The sequence below is a fragment of the Rhinolophus hipposideros genome, assembly GCF_964194185.1.
Source record: "Rhinolophus hipposideros genome assembly, chromosome: 2".
Lineage (NCBI taxonomy): Eukaryota > Metazoa > Chordata > Mammalia > Chiroptera > Rhinolophidae > Rhinolophus > Rhinolophus hipposideros.
Genome location: NC_138048.1, coordinates 108,256,536 through 108,279,232, shown reverse-complemented (window position 1 = coordinate 108,279,232; position 22,697 = coordinate 108,256,536). Strand labels below are relative to the sequence as shown.

The window sequence follows — 22,697 nt, the reverse complement described above, 5'->3', positions numbered from 1 at the left end:
CTAGAAATGTTCATATGCTCTGAGTTAGTGTCTGCGTGTCTAGGAGACACTCATGTATGTACACAGAGGTGGTCACCACAATATTTTTTCACATAGTGAAAACTGCAACAACCTATATATCCATCACATGGTTATAAATAAGTGACGGCATATCTGTACTGTGGAATCATATTCTGCTGTTAGAATATATTGGAAAATGTTCACATCTATTGTTAAAGCAATAAAATAGATTGTAAAACAGTAATACAGTGTGATCCTATTTTTGAAAACATTACAGGGTACACTCCAATATAATAACAGTAGTTATTTTTAGTTGTAAGATGATATGGAAATTTTATTTTCTTATATTTGCTTCTCTATATCTTACACATTTCTATAATGAATATATTAATTTGTTTAAAAAATTAATCAATCTAAATTAAACTTTTTAGACCTCATCCCTTCACCTGCCAAATGAAAGGCAAAACCGGATGACCCAAGATTCCCTCTGGCTTTAGCATTCTGTGATTTGATGAGAAGAAAAATGCCATTTCATTATATCTTTTGAAGTTATAAGAGTAAAAAATGTCACCAGGAAACTTTCACAGAACTGTGTTGACCCGAGGCTCTAGGTTTCAGAGAGGCCCATACCTATGAGGGAAGAAAAATGGGGACCCCAATGACAACCCTCAGGGAGAAGGCTTCACAGACCTTCCTTGGTGAATTGGCAGGATTTTACATCACTTCTTCTGAAATCTTTCGCAAAGGAATGTATCACATAGCCTTCAAGAGTTAATGATCTCAAAGTCTTGAGATAAATTTAGAAGGCCATCAAACAGTTGACATATATAGACTAGCCCACTGAATAACAGCAGAACACACATTTCTTTCAGGTGTCTATGAAGCATGTACCAAGACAGACCACATCCTGGACTATACAGAAAATCTCAACAAATTTTTAAAAATTGAAACCATACAGCATATGTTTTCTGACCATAAGAGAATCAAACAGTCATCAATAACAGAACTACAGAAGGAAAATCTCCAAACACTTGGAACTAAACAGAACACTTGTAAGCAAGCCATGGATCAAAGAGGAAGTCTCAAGGGAAATTTAAAAAGATGTTAAACTAAGTGAAAATGAAAATATAACACATCAAAATTTAGCCATAGGACACAGCTGAAGTAATGCTGAGAGGGACATTTATAGCACTGAATGCTTACTGTAGAAGAGAGAAAAAAAACGTCATCACAGTAATCTAAGAAAAAGAAGAACACAATAAACCCACAACAACCACAGAAGGAAGGAAGCAAATGATGAAAAGCAGAAATCAATGAAATAGAAAATGGAAAAACAATGTAGAAAATCAATGAAAGAAATAGTTGGTTATTTAAAAATATAAATAAGTTGACACACCTCTAACAAGACTGTCACAGAAACACAAAGAGAAGACACAGATCACCAGTATCGGAAAGAAAAGAAGAAACATCACTACAGACCCAGCAGTTATCGAAAGGATAGTAAGGAAACACTACAAACAACTTTATACACATGAATTTGACATCTTAGATGAAAATGGACCACTTCTTAGGAAAGCATGACCTACTGTATCCATTCGATAGGAAATAGTTAATGTGAGCAGCCTATAAGTATGAAGGAAATTGAGTTTCTAATTTAAAAAAAGAAATTTCCAGGTGCACATGGTATCACTGGAGAATTCCACCAAACATTTGAAGAAGAATTAACACAATTCTAAACGATTACTTCCAGAAAATAGAAGAGGAGGAAACACTTCCTGACTCATCTTATAAAGAGAATATTAACTTGATACCACATCCAAAGGAAACAAAAAAAGCACTACAGACCAACGTTCTTCATGACTATAGATGAAGAAGTCCTTAACGAAATAGGAGCAAAAAGAATTCAGCAATACACAAAAATAATTATACCTAGCGATCGAGTGGGGTTTATTCAAGGGACGCAAGGCTCATTCACTATTCAAAAACCGATCCATGGAATCTACTATAATAACAGGCTAAACCTAAAGAATAAAAAAGCTCATCTGATCATATCAATGAATTCATAAAAAGCACTTGAAAAAAATTCCACACCTGTTCCTGATAAACCCTCAGGAAAATAGGAATGGAGGGGCACGTCTTCAAGCTGACAAAGAACAACCACAAAAAACCCACAGCTAGCATTATACTTACTGGTGAATGACTGGCTGCTTCTTGCCTGAGATTGTGACAGAGCAAGGATCTGCCCTCGCTATTCTCCTCCGACACAGTGCTGGAAGGTCTAGCCAGTGCAACAAGGCAAGAAAAGGAAGTAAAAGGCATGCGGACCAGGAAGGAAGAAATAAACTCTCCCTGTTTGCAGATGACATAATTGTCTACATAGAAAATTCCAAGGGATGCATAAAAACCCTTTTAGACTAGTGAGTTCAGCAAGGTCACATGATACAAGATAAACAGACACGATTGTATTTACATATAGTAGCAATGACCATCCAGACACTGAAATTAAAATCACAATACCATTGACAAACACTTAAACAAAACTCAGGCATAAATATAGCAAAGCATATACTGAAGCTGTATGCTGAAAACCACAAAACACTGATTGAAGACATCAAAGAAGGTATACATAAATGCAGAGACATACCCTATTCACGGTTTGGAAGACTCAACATAGGAAAGATGTCAGTTCTCCCAAACTGATAGACAGGTTTAACTCAGTTCCTATGAAAACCCCAGAAGGATTTTTTTGTACAAACAGACAAGATTTTCTAACATTTATGTGAAAATGCAAAGAAACTAGAATAGCTAAAACAGTTTTAAAAAAGAAGATGAGATGGGAAGACTCAGTCTCTCTGATTTTAAGACCTATTATGTAGCTACAGTGATTAATATGGAGTGACATTGGCAGAGGGACGGACACAGAGACCAGTGGAATACAACAGAGAACTTGGAATCATCCCCACATAAACGGCCTGATTTTTAAAAAAATAAATTTTCTTGGGGAATATTGGGGCACAGTGTGTTTCTCCAGGGCCCACCAGCTCCAAGTCGTCCTTCAGTCTAGTTGTGGAGGGCACAGCTCAGCTCCAAGTCCAGTTGCCATTTTCCACCAGCAACCTTGTTGTTGAGAGCTCGCCCTCTAACCAACTGAGCCATCCGCTCGCCCCTCCAGAAGCTCAGCAGCATCTCATTGTCTTCAATCTAGTTGTGGAGGACACAGCTCACTGGTCCATGTGGGAATCGAACCGGCAACCTGTTGTTCAGAGCTCACGCTCTAACTAACTGAGCCATCCGGCCACCTCTGCACTACTGATTTTTGACCAACGTGCACAAGCAGTTCAATGGAGGAAGGGCAGCACCTTTTCAACAAACGGTGCTGAAGCAATTGAATATTCAGAAGTAGAAAAATGAGCCTTGACCTAAACTTCACAGTTTATGTAAAAATTAATGCAAAATATAAAACCATAGCACTTTTAGAAAAAATAGGAGAAAATCTGCAGGACCTAAGTCTGGGCAGGAAATTCTTAGACTTGACACCAAAACCACAATCCATACAAGGAAAAACTGATCCACTGGACTCCATCAAAATTAAAGCTTTTGCTCTGAGAAAGATCCTGTTAAAAGGATGAAAAAAATAAGCTCCAGTCGGGGAGAAACTGTTTGCCAACCACCTATCTGACAAAGACTTGAACGTAGAATATGAAGATAACTGTCAAAACCCAACAGCACCAAACAAAACAACCCATTTGAAAATGGGCGACACTAGCAGACATTTCACTGAAGAGAACAAACTGATGAAAAATATGGACACGAAAAGATACTGAGCATCATTGGCTATTAGGAAATGCAAAGTAAAACCACGGTGAGGTATCACGGCACATTTATCAAACAGGCTAAAATAAAAAACAGTGACAACCCCAACTGCTGGAAGAGATGTGTAGAAACTGGATCATCACACATCGCCAGGGGAAATGGCTTGGCAGCTTCGTTTTTAATCATTAAGTAGACTCCAGATTTATTTGGATTCTCCACTAATGACCTTTTCTGTTCCAGGATGGTTTCGCAGCTTCTTAAAAAAAACTTAATATATAACTACCATATGACTTAGCAATTGTACTCCAGAGCAGAGAAATGAAAATGTATGTTCACAACACAAAAACCTGTACATGGTGTTCTGAGCAGCTTCATTTGCAATAGCCCCAAATTGGAGACAACCCAGACGCCCTTCAGTGGGGAACAGACAGCCAAACCGGTCCATCCACCCCCAGGGACATGACACAGCAATGAAAAAGTTCCATGGATACAGCACCCACCTGGGTGAATTTCCAGAGAATGAGGCTAAGTGATAAATGTCGTTCCCAAAGTTACCTAATGTATGACTGCATTTATGGACTGTTCTTGAAATGACCGAATTACAGAATGGAGACAAGAGCAGTGGTTGGTGGGAGGTAAGGTGGGGCTGGGGTGGGAGGAAAGAGGGTGTGGCCATAAGAGGGCAGCTGAGGGACCCCTGTGTGGATGGTACGGTCTGTGTCTGGACCGTATCCGTGCCAACAGTCGGGCTACGGTTTCTCGCCAGCAAAGATGTCACATTGTGGGGAAATTGGAAAAGCCTACATGGGCGCTCTCTGTATTTTTCCTTACAACTGTGTGTGAATCTGTAAGTATTATAAAATAAAGAGTTACATAAAACATTTCATTGGTAGAATGGGAGAAAGAAATTAAGGAGGAATTTTCCTTTGGACTTTTGAGGTGGTATCCTTTGAGCATTACAGGATTTTAATGCCTAAATGGAATGTCCAGCCCAAATAGTAAGCATGCTTTTTGTGACTTCATCTCATACCTTCTCCCCTCCCGGCTCAGGCCAAGGGGCAGACATTCGTATTCTGGCCCATGTCACAGCTACTCCTCAGCCTATGTGCCCCTTGTGCCAACCTACCCGCTATTCCCAGAAAGGGCCCAGGTGCAGAGCTGAGCTTCCAGCGAGAAGGACCCGGGCACCACTGCACAGGTCTTGGGCTCACACGCCTTCTTATAACACACCATCTGCATTCCTTTGCAAGGGGGCAGGAGCAAACATGCTTTTATCATAAGGCCACCCCCACCCCCCAGAGCCAGACCAGGAAAGAACCACCTCCCCTTCCACGCCTCACTGCAATTCCTGCATAGGCCACTGCTTCCTCCCAGGGGGTTCCAGAATTTAGAAATGAACTGTGCTTTTGTGCGCAAAGCACTAGGGACAGGGCCCAGTGAGCGCTGCCTGGCTTAGCTCTTGTCCTTCTATTACATTACTAAGGGTCGCCGACAGCGATTACATCACTAAGTCTCACCGACGTCACGAAGGGTGCCAGATACCCTTTCTTGCTTTTAGTACCTCCCTGCTCTGAGTTCCCAGTCCCTGGGTGACAGGCAGAGCTCTGGGGGCACCATCTCCAGGTGGAGAAGTGACAGCATCCTGCCTGCAATGTCTCAAATGTGCCCTTCACTCCCCCAGTGCCCCTGGAACCCTCAGATAGCCCTGAACCCCTGGATTTAGGGGCAACAAGCAGGTTTCAGTGGCACGTGTTAGTCATTCCCAACCTATCAGAAAAAACTGTTATTATGTAGGAAACCCTTTTCTCGAAGCTGCATGGTGCATATTGAATTTTTAAAATTAAAGCACATTCAAGTCATTTTGTTTTCAGAATTTCTTAATAGCTTTAAGGATAAAGCAGCAGCCAGGGGTGCTGGCAATTCAGGGTAAGACATGACTGGGTCCCTGGCGTCCCTCTGGACCTGGATGTGTATTAGGAAATAGGGAGAATGGAAATAAGATTCCGAGAGATGGGATGTCAGCATGAGCTACAGTGATCCACAGAGACGGAAGCCGAGCAAGGACCAGCCATGTTCTCGGGCACCCCCATGTTCTCGGGCACCCCCATGTTCTCCAGAGGAAACCGGGTCACAAGAACAGCTGGTGTGTGACCTAGTCACGGCCCCGAGCCGGGCCCTCAGCGGACTTCAGGTGCGCTGCTCCATGCTCAGTAAGCGCATGACGTACTCTTAGTACCGACAGCTTTAAATAAAGGCAAACGACTCGGCCCCCACAAATGATCCCAGATGACGACAGAGGGTTCCGGGGGCTGGTCGTCAGCCTCTTCGAGTCTGGGCTGCTGTTCACTTGCTTACACCTGGACTGGCCTAAGTTAGCTGGTGTGGGGTGCTCGTCCCCCGGCCTCTTGGGTGACAGGCGCCAACGGGCAAGTGCTGGGGCTGGCAGAGTCTCACACACTAGAGAAGTTTAGTTTAGCTCCAGGGCAGTCTCGGAGGCTGGCAGAGGCTGGGTCTAGTTTTTAGGGGCTGACACATCAGTCCAGCTTCAGGCCATGAGCCTGCACTTGAGTGGCCTTGGGACCTGGCCCCTGGGGCAGGACCAAGGGGGCTGGGACAACCTAAGGCCCGGAGGTGACTGTGGAGTTGTCCCCTGCGGTTGGTGGGCAGGATGGCCCCACCCCGGCGGTGTTTCCCCAGCTGCAATCCTCAGTGACGCAGCAGAGCACTCCTCCCTGCTGGCCAGAGGCTGTCAACCGACCCCACCTTTGGCCACTAAGAACAGTTCAAGGAACCCGCCTCTGCTTCTCCCACCCCTTCCGGGAATTGTTTACTTGTCTCAGACAAACCCTGAGTGTCCCCAGCACAGAAGGACATCAAAATCTGGCCCCACTGATCCACAGGACAGATCAGTTTAACGTGAGGCCCTACGGCGGCTGGCCGGCCAGCTGTTCCACACATCTCGTCAGTCTGTGCAGAACAGGTCGTAACCACGACACCATCCTTCCATCCTCTGCATCCAAGCTGCTTGGGGTGCCCTACCTTGCTCCCCCGGGGCACAGGAACGCAAGCTCAGTCCTAGCAGGACGCTGGGCCCCCCCTGCTCACTGAGGGATGATGGCAGAGATGTAGGCACGGACATCTGAACCCGAGCTTCTGGCCCCTCAGTGGTGCCACAAACAACACCCTGTGGGCACGCGTAGGGTGCCTGCCGTGGGGCTCCCCTTCACTCCCATCTCTCTTGATACGGGCAGCTGTGGCATGGCTCCACGGCGGTTCCCACGCTATTGAACGGTGCATGGAGCCACGTTTCACCGCAGTGCCACCTGAAGTGGAGATACTGAGCACCCCCCAAGAAATATGTACGTAACAGGTACTCTCCGAAAGCAGTAAAAAAAGCCCCAAGCTGTCCCTTCAGGAAGAGGTCCCTTACTTTGCATGAGGGAAAAGAACCCACATTGCTTGGCTCCAAAGACAGACACCCCTGAGGCCCTGAAGATTGGCGGTGTCGGGGGGAGTGCATTTATTTCTGCTTTTGTCCAGGGCTCTGACTAGGAAGGGCTGGGACACCCCATCTGACTTGCCCTCCCCTCCTTCCTATGGTATCACCACTTCTCTTCCAGGAAGTAAGAGGGGCAAACTCACCTGTGCCGCTTGCGCTCTCCCGGCCCCTCCAGCCGGTCGAGGACATTCTAGCCCAGGGTACAGTCATCGACAATTCTGTTTATGAACCTCATAAAACACACGCGGAATGAGGACGTCTCCTTTATAACCCAGGAGCACAATAAACCTATGTTATTAACAGTGACCTCACCTCACTCCTTAAAGGCACAGGGGCCCTTTCCATGGTCCGCCCTATGGAGAAATCACTCTATCGCAAGCCAAAGAGATGGATGTCCCAGGTGACCTGTGGTGTGACTATGGCTGGATGCTGTGAGCCTGTCAGGTGTAACCAAGAAAGCAAAGTAGACCGGAGGACGCCAGGAGCACGTCTGATGTTTTGGAGGGCATCTCACACCTGTGGGGGCTGAGCTGTGTGCGGGACCACCGCAGGGATCGGAGGGGGCTTTCCCTTTTGCGTTTAGGGGAAGGGAACTTCCTGTCTGCAATTTAAGTCTGATTTCAGAGGTTTGGGCACAGCTCTCCCTATGCCCTCCTCTCCTGCTCAGGTCTAGTTTGTAAGCAGAAAGTACCTGCCTGGAAGGAGAGTAGCTGCTGGGACAGCTGGTAAGGAGATTTTCCTTTATTGTTTTACAGATTGCAACAACCGTAACAACATTTATTGGGCTCTATTCCGTTCCAGGCACTGTTCTAAGTGGTTTGCATATGTGGATCATTTATTAAGGCCCAGAGCTCCCCGGAGTGGCTGTGTGAGCCAGAAAAAGCCACGTCACAGCACGGCCAAGTCAGGTTCCCACGTAGGGTCACAGAGACGGGCTGGTGGCACTCACCAGGGGAAAGGTATCCTGCACACACTCTTACCATGGTGACGAGGTGAACTTTCAGGGAGAAGGATGTGGGTACGACATGCTCCGAGAATGCCCTCTGGTGAATGTGAATTTGGGAACAAGCAGCTGATCGGACATGCTATTCGGACTTTGTCTGTTCTGACAGCCTGTGTACCTCACTGTGACCCCACAACCCCTGGGGAAGTTTAATTATGGTGATGACAAAGGGGCTCAGCTCTGGTTCACCACGTCTGGGCTTTGACAGTGTGTCCAGTGACCCCACAAGACTTGTTTTGGGGAGAATGGTGTCAGGATAAAATCCAACAAACAAATGGATTACGGGTATCAATGACAGGACTTTTGCAAAAATCTCTTAAAGGCTGAGACTTTTTTTGCAAATCTAGGTCTTATTCCATCTGTGGACTTAACATGTTGCACACAGTTGTAGAGGCTGTAGCAAGATAAATTAAAAAGTAAACCTCTAGATGACACAGATGTTGACAGTAGCAGAACGAGCCTTTAATGCCGCAATTATAAGTGCATCCAAGGACTAAAGAAAAATATGTTAGTAAATGGTAAACAGATGGGGGACCTCAAGAGAGAAATCTATGAAAAAGAATCAAATGAAAATTGGAGAATTTAAAAATACATCTGAAATAAAAAAAAATTCATGAAGGGGTTTAGAGCAGTTTGGAGTCAGCAGAAGAATCAGGTCAATAGAAACAATCTAATCTGAAGAGAAGAAAGAAAAAAGAAAAAATTGTTAAAAAACAATAGAAGCAGTCACGTGAAGACAATAGCAGACTTTCTAACACACGGGTAACTAGGGTCTCAGAATGAGAGGTGAGATAGGATGGTATATAAAATACATTTGAAAAAACAGTCGCTGAAAATTCTACAAATTTGGTGAAAACACAATTTGATGGACCACAAAAGCTCAATGACCACTGAGCTGAATAAATAAAAAGAAAACCAGGGCTACACACAGCGGAGTCAAACTGCTGAAACCCAACAATAAAGGAAAAACACCTTGAAAAAAGCCAGAGGAAAATGACACATTCCATGCAGGGGAATAATGATAAAGTAAAAGCTCATTTCATTAGAAACAGTGCAAGACAGAAAGAAATGAATCAACACCTTTAAACGTCTTTTAGGAAACAAAACTGTGAACGCAGAATTCTATTCCCTGAAAAACCATCTTTGAGAAGGAAGGCAAAATCCAGACATGCTCAGATAAGCCAACATGGAGGAATTAGTCACCAGCAATTCTGCGTGGCAAGAAGCGTTTAAAGAAAAAAGAAACTCTTCAGGCTGAAGGGACATAACACCAGTTAGAAGTTGGGGTCTACAAGGAGAAATAAAAGCACCGGAAAGGGCAAATGTGTCGGTAACTATAAAAAATTATTTTCAAGTTTCTTCTCATAATTTCTTCGAAAGACAAGTGGCTGCTTAAAGCAATTCTTAAAGCAAAAATTGTAATATTGTACGGTGGTGTTTATAATGTGTGCAGAGTGTCTTAGTCCGTTGGGGCTGGTCTAACAGAATCCCACAGACAGACTGGATTAAACAACACAGATGTATTTTCTCACAGTTCTGGAGGCTGAAGGTCCAAGGTCAAGGTGCCTGCAGATTCTGTGTCTGGTGAGGGCCCACTTCCAGGTGTCCCACATGACCGGGGCAAGGCGGGGGGGAGGAGCTCTCTGGGGCCTCTTTTATAATGGCACTAATCCCATTTATGAGGGCTCCACCCACATGCCATAATCACTTTCCAAAGTCCCACTCCCTCCAAATACCATGACATTGGGTGTTAGGAGTTTGACATTTGAATTTTGGGAGCACACAAACATTCACCCTATAGCACAGATATAAAACATATGGCACAACAGTTGTGGGGGAGGGGCAAGTGAAATTATATTGCTGGAAGTCCTTACTTTTAATGTGAAGTGGTACAACGTTAATTCTAAATAGACTCAAAATTTAAGGATGATTTTAAAATGGGGAAAAGATCTGAAAGACAGCTCAACAGAAGAATATATACAGATGGCAAATAAGCACATGCAAAGATCATGTCATTAAGGGAATTATAAATTAAAACAACGAGATACCACTGGACGCCTGTTAGAAAGATGAAATCCAAAACACTGACCACACCAGATGCTGGTGAGGACACAGAGCCGCAGGAACCCTCACGTACTGCCGGTGGGAGTGCAAAGGGGTACGGCTACTCTGGAAGACAGTCTGCTGGTTTCTTACAAAACCAGACGTACTCTGTCCTTAGGATCCAGGAATCATGCTCCGTGGTATTTACCCAACGGGAGTGAGAACTCACTTCCACACAAAAACTTCCACACAATATTTACAGCAGCTTTGCTCATAGCTGCCAAAACTTTGAAGCAACCAAGATGTCCTTCAGAAGGTAATAAAACGTGATGCAGCCAGACAGTGGAGTGTTATTCACCACTAAAAAGAAATGAGCTATGAAGCCATGAAGAGGAATGGGGGAATCTGAAAAGCATATGAATAAATGAAAGAAGCCAATCTGAAAAGGCTACATACTGTATGATTCCAACTGTATGCATTCTGGAAAAGGCAAAACTACGGAGACAGTAAAAAGATCAGGGGCTTGGGGGCAGGGAGGGAGGACCAGGTGGGTCACAGAGGACGTTTAGGGCAGTAAAACTATCATATTTGACATTACAGTGGGAGAAACATGTCATTACCCATAGACCGTACAGCACGAAGAGTGACCCTCCTGTCAACTGTGATCTTTGGCTAATAATATGTCAAGGTCATATAACAAGTGTATAATTCTAATGCAGGGTGTTGATGGTGGGAGAGGCTGAGCGAGTGCATGGGGAGGGAATATGTGGGAAATGTCTGTACGTTTTACTCAATTTTGCTGTGAACCTAAAATTGCTCTAAAACTAAAGTCTATAATTAAAGTAAAAGGGTGCATTGTGTAATACCTAGAACAATCAACTAAAACTAATGATAAAAAGTATAGCAGAAGAGCCTATAGAAGCAATAAAATGGAATATAAAAATGTATCTAATTAACCCAAGAGAAGGCAGAACAGAAGGAACAGGAAACAAAACCGAGATCAATAAAAAACAAATAGCAACATGGTAGACCTACCCTCAGCCATACCAATAAATATATCACATGTATATGGACACAGGAAGAAAAATTACATAACATAAAATTACATTACATAAACTCTTTCACGTAATATAAGATTATTTTATGTAATGTAACTGAAAACAGAAAAAAGGAGAACACCCAACATGTTTTACAAGGCCACCTTAACCCCAACATCAAAACATGACAAAGACATGACAACAAAAAATAGCTATAGACCAATATCCCACTTGAACACAGACACAATAATCCTTAACATGTTATTAGTGAATCAAATCTGGCAATGTATAAAAAGAGAATACATGATATCAGGGTAGAGGTACTGTATATTCTTGGTTAAATCTATTCCTAAGTGTTTTCCTAGGAATACTGCCCCAAAATACAAGTACAGTTATCCCAGGAAAGCAAAGTTGTTTTAACATTTCAAAATCAGTCAACACAATTCACTATCTTAACAGAATAAAGGGGGAAAATCATATGATCATTTCAGTAGATGCAGAAAGAACATATGACAAAACCCAACACTTATTTATGATAAAAACCATTAGAAAACTAGGAATAAAAAGAAACTCCTGAATCCATCTCAATAGAAGCACAAAAATAATCTGATACAATTTAACAAAGAATTTTGTCAAAGAACATTGCACAAAAAGCATTTACCAAATGAAGAGAAGAGGATTTCCTTAACCTGAGGAAAGTCACTGCCAAAGATACTGTTGGCCCACATCAGACTCCGTGGTGGAAGAGTGGGTGTATGTCCTCTAAGGCTGGAATGACATGAGGATGTCTGCTCGCCTTCATTTAATTGTATTGGAGGGTCAACTAGTACAGCGAGACAAGTAAAATAAATAAAAACCAAAGAGATTGGGATGCAAGAAGGAAAACTGTATTATCAGAAGACATGATCGTCTCTATGGAAAATCCTAGGAATCTACAAAATAAGTACCAGAACTAATAAATGAATGTCAGAAGATTCTATGTCAACATACAAAAATCTGTTGTATTTTCATAAACTAGCAGCAAACACATGGAAAATTAAATTAAGATCCCATTTACAATAACACCAGAAAACAGAAAATGCTGAGGAATAAATTTAACAAAAAATATATGCAGGACCTCGACTCTGAAAGCTGTAGAACTTTGCTGAGTGGAGGGGTGTATCATGTTCATGGATTGGAAAATTCCGTTTGTTGTTCCCATTAATTAATTAAATTAAATTAAATTAAATTAAATTAACATATTGAATATAATTCCAATCAATGCTATTTATAATTAAGAATCAACTTGTCAGTTTAAAAACATTGGCAAAGTGATTCTTAATTCTAAAATCTTTAGGGAAAAGAAAAGGACCCATATAAACCAAACAACTGAAAAAGAAGCACAAATGTGGAAGACTACCTGATTTCAAGCTCTAGCAATTACGCCAGTGTGGTACTGGTGTCGGGATAGACAAATAGATCAGTGAAAGAATAGGGTCTACAAAGAGATGTACATGTAGAGAAAAATAATTTTCAACAAAGGTGCCAAGGTGATTCAGTAGAAAATGAAAGTCTATTTAACAAGTGTTGCTATAACAGCTGGATATATGTGTGGGGGAAAAATAAAAGATTGTCAACCTCTACTTCACACCACACACAAAATTAATTTGAAAAGGACCACAGATTAAAATATAACAGCTATGAAATACAAAAACACAAAAAATAAAAAACACAAAAGAAAAACTTGTTAAGTTAGACTTCATCAAATTAAAAACTTCTGCTCATGAAATGTCCTCATTAAGAGCATGAAAAAGGTAAGTCATAAACCGGGAAATGCAATATTTGCCAAATATATACCCGACCAATGAATTATACCCAGAATATACAGAGTTTCCTGCAAACCAGTGATAAAAAAATAATGCAAACCAGTTTAAACAATGAGCAAAATACTTAGAACAGACACTTCCCAAAGTAAGATATTCAAGTAGCCAATAAGCACATTAAAAACATGCTCAACAACCATTGTCATCCAAAGAAATGCACATTAAAACCATAACGAAATATGATTTTATACCTACTTGAATGTCTCAGATTTGAAACACTGAGCATGCCTGGTTCTGGGGTGGCTGTGGGTCACTCACACATGCTGGTGGGAGTGTGGAATGGCACAGCCACTCAGGAAAGCAGTGTGGCAGTTTCTTATAAAGTTAAACATGCACTTATGAATCATAGGAACCAGCAGCATCCTTCTAGGTACTACCCAAGATAACTGATAAGACCATCATAAGACCCGACAATGCTTACAGTAGCTTACGGTAAGCCCACACTGGGAATGACCCAAATGTCCACCAACAGGAGAGTTAATGAACAAGCTATGGCACACTCACGAAATGGAAAAGTACTCGCAATACAGAAGTATATGAACAACACACATGAATCTTAAAAACATGATTCTGATTGGTACATTCCAGACAAGATGCCACAATAGGTAAATGTTGTGCTCACCTCCTCTCATGACCACATCAAAATTACAACTAACTACAGAACAACCATCATTAAGAATAGCCTGGAGTCTAGCTGAATGGAAGCCCTACAACTAAGGACATAGAGAAGAAGCCATGTCCCGACTGGTAAGAGAGGCAGAGGCGCCGAATGGGCTGGTCCCACACCTGTGTGTGACCATTAAAAATCCACAGGGATATCTCGGCTGCAGAGGTCTCCTCTCCAGAGGAGTAAGGGGTCCTAGTGCCACACCAGGCTCTCCAGCCCAGGCTTCCAGTGCTGGGGAGAGAAGTCCCCATAATTTCTGTCTGTGAAAACCAGCAGAGATTGTGGCTGAGTGAGACAGAGGCAGCTGCAGCCCCAGGCACTCCTCTTAAAGGGAGCACGCAAGGACTTACTCACTGATGGAATCACTGGCTGTGAGCTCCAGCGCTGGGCCAGCAGCTGGAGAGGTGACAGGGACATACTAGGGGATATTGAGTTGTCTGGCTCTGGGACAGGGGCTGGAGGGGCAGGTTTCTCCTGATGGAGATGCTGGCAGAAGACATTGTTCCTTTGTTGAGCCCTGCCCCTCCCAGCATGCAGATGTCTCCATCAAACTGGCTGACACCGTTGGCTCACCATGCACTGGTGATTTGAGAACACACCCCACCCAGCTTTTGGGCACACTCAAGCCGCTTCCAGTGGCTTTTTCATACAAACTGTCTGCCTTGGCTCATGCTGCATACTTTTCTAGGGTCTCTCAAAGGTTAGTGGAACCCAGACAAGCATCATCTGGTTTTGGCATATCCCGTACCTCTGGCTGAGCTGCCCTAAGCCTGGCACTAGTGGCAGCTGGCCTTGGTTCATGGCTTGGCCTCTCCAAGCATGGCATAGGAGGTGGCTATCTGTGCATTGCTTTGTGGCTCCTGTTGGGTGGCCCAGAGCAGGGCGGCAGGATGTGGCACGGGCTGTGGCTGAACATGGCCTGCAGCAGGTCCCCTCCCAGGTGGCTCTGGGGCTGGCATGCCCAGTGGCCAGCTTCAAAATGAACTGGAGCATCACCTAGTCACCTCCCAGGATGACACAGCCAAGGGTCAGATTGGGAAGATACCAGAGTCCTGCTGAGGCAGATCCTGCTCTGTAAGATCAGCCCCTGCACAACAACTTCTCCACTGTAGTGAAGGCCAGGCCTCACAACCAGGGAGCCTGAGGGTCAGTCCCTCACATTGCGTGCAAATAACAACCAAGGCTCAACTACAAGAGGAGGGCACGCACAACCCACACGAGGGACACATCTGGAGCACGTGGCTCAGGTGACCAGGGAGACTGTACCACTGGGTCCCACAACACACCTACTACATACGGCCACTCTACTAAGACCGGAAGACTAACATATAGAAATGAACACCTAATATATAGAAACAAACACAGGGAGGCAGCCAAAATGGGGAGACAAAGAAACATGCCCCAAATAAAAGAACAGAACAAAACTCCAGAAAAAGAACTCAACAAAATGGAGACAAGCAATCTACCAGTAGCAGACTTCAAAACACTGGTTATAAGGATGCTCAGTGATCTCAGGGAGAACAACAAAGAGATAGGAAACATCGAAATGGAGATAGAAAAAAAAACACCTACAACAGTCAGAAATGAAGAATACAATAACTGAAATGAAGACTACATTACAGGAAATCAATAGTAGATTAGATGAAGCATAAGATCAAATCAGTGAGTTTTGAATAGAAGGTAGCAGAAAATACCCAATCAGAACAGGAAAAACAAAACCAAAAAAATCCAAAAAAACAAGGAGAGCTTAAGGGGCCTCTGAGACAACCTCAAGCGTACCAGCATTCGCACCATAGGGGTACCGGCAGGAGGAGAGAGAGAATTCATGACTAATCAAATGGAAATAATTACACACCTATCCACAATTACTTTCAATATAAATGGATTAAATGCTCCAATCAAAAGATGAGGGGCTGAATGGATAAGAAAACAAGACCATTATATATGCTATCTATAAAAGACTCGCTTCAGATCAAAAGACAACACAGACTGATAATAAAAAGATAAGAAAAAGATATTTCATAAAAATGGAAACAAACAAACAAAAAGCTGGGGTAGCAATACTTATACCAGACAAAATAAACTTTAAAACAAAGAAGGACCCAGTAATCTCACTGCTGGGTATTTACCTGAAGAAACCCAAAATGCTGCTACAAGGGGACGTGTGCACCCATATGTTCATTGCAGCATTGTTTACAACGGCCAAGATATGGAGGCAGCCTGGGTGTCCGTCGATGGAAGAATGGATAAAGAGGAGGCGGTACATATGTACAGGGGAATATTACTCAGCCATAAAAAAGAATGAAATCTTGCCATCCGCAACAACATGGATGGACCTAGAGGATATTGTGCTGAGTGGAGTAAGTCAGATGGTGAAAGACAAATGTCATATGACTTCACTTATCAGTGGACTCTAAAGAACAAGACAAACAAACAAAACAGGAATAAACTCATAGATACATTTTGATAGTTGCCAGATGGGATGGGTGTTGGGGGTAAAAAAGGGGAAGGGATCAAGAAGTACAAATTGGTTGTTATACAGTAGTCATGGGATGTAGGGTATAGCATAAGGAATAGAGTCAATATTATTCTAATAACTACGTATGGTGTCAGATGGGTCTTAGATCTATTGGGATGATAGATGGTCGGGGGGTTGGAGGCAGGGTGAAGAAGGTGAAGGGGTTAAAAAATACAAATTGGTAGTTACAAAATAGTCATGAGGATATAAAGTAAAGCACAGGGACTATAGTCAATAATATGGTAATAACTATGTATAATGCCAGGTGGGTACTAGACTAATCAGGGGGAATCACTTCTTGTATTGTATAAATGTCTAACTACTATGCAGTGTACCTGAAGTTAATGTAAAATAATATTGAATGTCAACTTTAATTGAAAAATTAAAAGGGGGGTTGAGATAAAGAAGAATAAGACGTTCGAAGTTCCAGATATAAAACAAGTCATGGGGATGTAATGTACAGCACAGGGAATATAGTCAGTAATACTGTGATAACGTGCGACTGTCTCAGATGGTTGCTGGACTTACGGTGAGCACTTCTTTCTTTGGCACAGGGAATATAATCGATAATATGGTAATAACTATATAGCGCCAAGTGGGTACTGTTGAATAACTATTATATATACCTAATGAAACTAATATAATATTGTAGGTTAGCTATACTTTACTTTAAAAAATCTTTAAAAAGTAACCATGGCACTGAGCGAAAGAGTCCATTCACCCAGGAGCATACCTGATGATTCCTTCACGATTCCTTCTCATGAAAGTCAAGAACAGGAGAAAGCAACCTGTGGTAACGGAAGTCAAGGCCGGCTTCCGGGGGGTGTGTGCCGACTGACTGGAAAGGAGCACAGGGAACTTTCCTGGGGTGATGGGAATGCAATGCTCTCTCTCTCGATGTGGGGGAGGGCTTTACACGCATGCGCACTTTCATCAGAGCAGCCTGTGCCTTTCCCTGCACAGTTAGACCGGGCACCCACCCCCGACGAGAGTGGGGGTTCTATCGGGTCCTCCCTGGAGGCGGGGAGAGCACTTTGAATGCTTGCTTCCTGAAGGTGCTTACAGTAATGTTCTTCACTCTCCTAGCTTCTGCAGTCATGACACACAGATTCTGGTGTTACTGTCAGCCGCCCACGTCGCCGGCAGGGACAGGCTGGGTGCTGCTGGCTGTGGTGGCTCCAGCACCCCAAAGGGAGCATGAACACACAATTCCATGAAACTCCAGAAAGCAGAATGGAGTGAGCCCTCAGGCATCATGGGAGAATGGTTCATTTTCATTTTATGCTCTGCACCCTTTTTGTTTTAAAACTGAATGCAAGTCTGGATGACTAAGGCAATGATTATAAAGCTGTGTGCAATGGAACCGCACTAAAAATAGAGACTATTAAGAAGCAGTATTATTTCTCATAAACAACATGTTGATGCTCACATTTCAAGTTTAACGTGACTTGCAAATGAAAACACGGCTGGCAGGAGCCCTGCGGGTTCAGGCCCTGGGAAGGCATTCCTGTCCTATTCACATGGGCAATTCCAGGGACATAACTTCAGCCACTCAGAAATGCCCTGTGGGTTGGTTTGAATGACAGCTATCATTTGTTGTGTGCACTTACCACGTGGCAGGCACTGTGCTGAGCATTTTGCGTACATCACTTCACTTCTCCTCAGAAGAACCATGCGAGGTACGTGTTTCCGCTCCTATTCCAAGGGGAACTGAAGTGCAGTGGGGATTAGGGGCTGTCTGGGCCATTGCACTCACTGACAAGTGACTGAGGGCAGCGGGGTGGCCCTCGGTCCTTATCCCCCCAGCCCCCTAGTCTACGGCTCTTAGCCTGGGTCCCCAAAAGCAGACCCGGAGGCGAGGAGTCAGGTGCCAGCAGTTCTCAGGAAACCCTGGGAGGCCGTGGAATGGAGGCAAGGACGGGAAGAAAGCGTGCAGAGGGGAGGCAGTGAGAGAGTTACGCTGGGGCAGCTGCAGCTCATGGCTCTGGGGTCCCTCTGAGCAACCGCGTAGATGACACTGGAGAACTGTCCCACCACTGGGCAAGGACGCCTGCATCTGTCCATTAGTTCACTCTGTCGCCAGGACTGTCGTGGGGCAGACACCCTCCGCACAGGGAAGTGCTCAGGCAGGTGGGGGACTCAGCCTGGCACATTTAGAAGAAATGTTCTTTACTGTTCCTCCACTCAAAATGTCATGGCGCTGAGACATTAACAGGACCCTTTGTGCTCTGCAGTGCCGTTTGTCATCAAACCCCTTTGTGGCTCCTAGGATCTCAGGTTTGGGGGGTACTGCAGAGGCCCGAGGCTCCGCCCCCTGCTGGGCACCCCATGAGGATCTGAACACCTAGCCCTTCACCCCAAGTCCTGCGGGAGGTGGAGTTCAGTCCTCAAGACCGCCAGTTCTACTCACACTGGCTCCAGCTTTTAAGTTCTTCCCCTTAAAGGACCGCAAACCATCTTCCATTGGTCTTAGTTGGGCCCCCAAATTATACAGAATCCCCTTTATTCTTCCATCAGTGACAATCTTGTCAATATCTGAGCATGGGTGCCCCACTCCCAGCCTTCCTTTCCGGAAGCTCTTTGTGTTGCATCACCTATGCTCAAGGGCTTCCTATCCCAGCTCCTCTGTTCTGGACGGTGTCAGGTCACCAGCCACCATCTGGTCCCTCCTGCTTCCCTCCCACCTCCAGCTCATCAAGCCCCCAGGCTACAAACATGCTCCTTGCTGACTTGCCAAGTCACTCCCAAGCTGAGGGGGAGCTCCAGCTCCTCTCCACACGTCTATTCAACACTGATGTCGACAGCCAAACCATGGCCGATACATCCAAAACTGAGCTCCCCTTTCCTCCCTGCACTGGTGCCATCCTCAGCTCGCGTCCTCGTGCGGGTGCCATTCCATCCATTCCAAGCTGATGCTGGGCCCCAGAGGCTTCGTCCTCTCTTCTTTCTTTCCTGTCCCACATCTACTTGGGAAATAAGCTTGGCTCTTCCTGCAGAACATGCTAGAAGCTGACCATTCCTCACCACCTCCACTGCGCCCTCCTCCTCCTCCTACAGGAGCTACTGCGTGGCCTCCTCGTGGACCTTCAGGTCCCACGTGATCTGCCCCCAGAACCCCTGAACTCATCTCTCAATGTTTGAGCCCCAAATAGCCAGAGTGGGGAATGCTTGGGGGTCATCCAGGGGTCTAGTGGAGGCCCCTGAAGGATCACATCTTAGCAGTGGGACCTAACTATGTTGGAAGTAAGGGTCCTCTATAGCCATCCAAGCAAAGCTTAAAAACAGGTCTCAAAGGCATCAAACTGATTTGCAAGTAACTTAACTGCTTGCCAAGGACAGAATCCACGCTCTTTGTGGGAGACACGAAATTCAGATGACCAACAATATAACAAAAAATGCAAGCATGGATCTACACAAAGAAATGAAGAAAAAGGATAAGTGACTATTGAAAGCAAAAAGTGAAAACAGCGTCCTATGGAGGGTTCTACATATTTTGAAGTACGATGTATGACATCTAGCACAAAGAATGTGGTGGGGGAAAATGAAAGCACACAGTTCTAAAATTCTTACATTGCTGAGAAGTGCTGTAATATAATTTAAAGGTAGACTATGATAGTTGATGATGCACATTGTAAAACCCAGAGCAACCACAAGATATAAAACCAAAAAGTATAGCTCATAAACCAAGTATAGAGAAAAAATAGAATTTAAGAAATGCTCAGGATTCAAATGACATGAGAAAGGTATCAAAACAGAATGAATGAGACAAATAGAAAATGAGTAGCAAAGAAGTGGATTTAAACCCAACCATAGTTATAATTCTATTTAGTGTAAATGGCTTAAAAACTCCAATTAAAAAGGTGAAATTGCCAGACTTGATAAAAGCTGCCTGTAAGAAATCCACTTCAAACATGAAGACACAGATACACTAAAGGTAAAAGGATGGAGAGGGATAGAAGAGATGAGCATCACACATCAGGAAGCTGGAGAGGCTATATTGATATGAGATAACCTAGACTTTAAAAGAAGGATAGTACCTAGGACAAAGGGCAGACTTCACAAGGATAAAGGGGTTAATCCATCAAGAAGACACAACAGTTCTAAGTAAGTGTGTACCCAATAGTAGAGATTGAAAATGCATGAAGCCAAAACTGAGAGAACTGGAAAAAGAAGTACATGTGTCCACAATATGGTTGGATATTTCAACACTCATCTTTCAGTCATCGATAGAGCAAGTAGAAAAACAGTAAAGGCACAGGAAGCGTGAAGTACACTATCAACTAATTTGACCTAATTGACATTTACAGAACATTCCACCCAGTAACAGCAGAATACCCCATGTATTCTTTCCCCAAATCCACACCCCTTCCCACCCCGGGTGCTCACGAGAAAAACATCAGACAAAGCCAGATTGGGGAATGTTCTACAGACTTTTCTAGACTGTCAAGTTCATGACAAACAAGGAAAGTCTGAGAAACTGTAAGAGCAGAGAAGCCTGGGGAGACAGAACGAGTATATGCAATGTGGGAACGTGGATTGGATCCTGGTACAGAAAAGGTACATCAGGAGAAAACTGATAAAATCTGAATACAGTACAGGGTTTGGTTAATAACAATGTAAAATGTATATATATATTATTAAGTCAAGGGCTTAGTAAGCCTTTTATGTTAAAAAGGTATTTTTATACAAGAAAAAGTTAGAACTCATTTTTTATTCTAACATTTACTATCAAGAGAAATAAGGGTGTTCATAAAGAGCTATGCAAGCCTGAAACAGATTTAAAGCAATCAGTGCCCACGTGTAAACATTATCACTAAACATATGAAACCGAGGCACACAGATGCCGGAGCCTCACACCATCTAGCACGGCATGGTGGCTTCAAAATTCTATTCTGTAGCCACCAATCTTACAAAAATTAAAACTAAATTAACATTAAAATCCAAAAGGGAAAACAAACCTCAATTCTGCCTCACACCACACACAAAAAATTAATTCAAAATGGATCACAGATCTAAACGCAAAGGCTAACTCTATAAAACTGCTAGAAGAAAACATAGGAGAAAACCTCACAACTATGGGATTAACTAAGTCTTCTTAGAGAGGACGCACAGAGCACGAACCATAAAAGAACAAAATTGGCAAACTGGGCCTCATCCAAACTCAAAATTTCTGCTCCTTAAGAGACACCAATACAATAATGAAAAGGCAAGCTGCAGACTGGGAGAAAATATTTATAATATGATTCTGACAAAGGATGTGCTTCTCACATATATCAGGGACACTGACGACTCAATAATAAGAAGGGAAGCAAGCCACTGCCAGCAAAGCCACCAAATCAGAAAGGACGTGAACAGATACTGCATAAAAAAATAATTATGAATGGTCAGTAAGTATAGACTTCCCACCATTAATCACTAGGGAAACACACAGATTAAAACCGAACGCAATTCCGCTACACACCCATTAGCATGGAAAACAACACAAAAAAAGGCTGACACTAGCAAGTACTGGTGACGACGGTGGAGCAACTGGACCGCTCCTACACTGTGCCTGGAAGTGCAAAATGCTTGCCCGTGAACGCTCACAGCAGCCCCAAACTGGAGACAGCAGGTGATTGGATACACAAGCTGCGGTCCGGCCCCTCCACGGAACATGACTCAGCAATAGAGACGCTGACACACGCAACACACAGACCAGCCTCAGAGACAGAGCACACACACCACGTAACATGTAATTTCTTCTATCTGACACTCTTGAAAAGACACATCTCATCTACGGTGTGTGAAAGCAGGTCGGCTGCTGACAGCAGGAGGTGAGGAAGGGGAGATTAATGAAAAGGGGAATAAGAGAACTTTTCCAGGTGACATCAGTGTCCTGTGTCTTGGTTTCGGTGGTAATTACAAGGGTGTGTACATTTTCCAAAGCTCATCAAAATATAAACTCCAAAGGCAGCATTTTATTATGCATAAGTCACACATAAGGAAGAGTGAGAGAAGAGCTGGAGGAAGGAGGCTTTTAACCAAACAGCACCACGGGCTGTCTAAGGCATCCTGCGGCCGGGCGTTACAAATGGTCCACATTTGTGGCTCAGTCTGCAGAGGCAGGACAGGCACTGACCCCAGAAGACCAGAGTGGACTGTCGCCCGTGTCTGCTAAGTCCTTGGGGCTGGGGGGCTGAGCTGTCACAGGCTGAGTGTAAGGTTGTCTGTGCAGTGGCATGTGGCGTTAGAGCCTGTAATAAATAGTATGAGGCT

At 43.9% G+C, this 22,697-nt stretch overlaps 1 protein-coding gene across 4 annotated transcripts in view; it reads right to left on the bottom strand.

Moving 5' to 3' along the window:
- Positions 1–22,697, bottom strand: part of PDE9A (phosphodiesterase 9A) — a 96,374-nt gene that overhangs the window by 33,779 nt on the left and 39,898 nt on the right. Inside the window, exon 1 of one of the 4 annotated variants that reach the window (XM_081073775.1) lies at positions 2,191–2,271. The exons of the other annotated variants lie outside the window; for them this stretch is intronic. The gene's annotated coding sequence lies outside the window, so the exon portion shown is untranslated. Of the gene's footprint in view, positions 1–2,190; positions 2,272–22,697 lie in introns of those variants that run through there. 4 annotated transcript variants of the gene reach the window in all.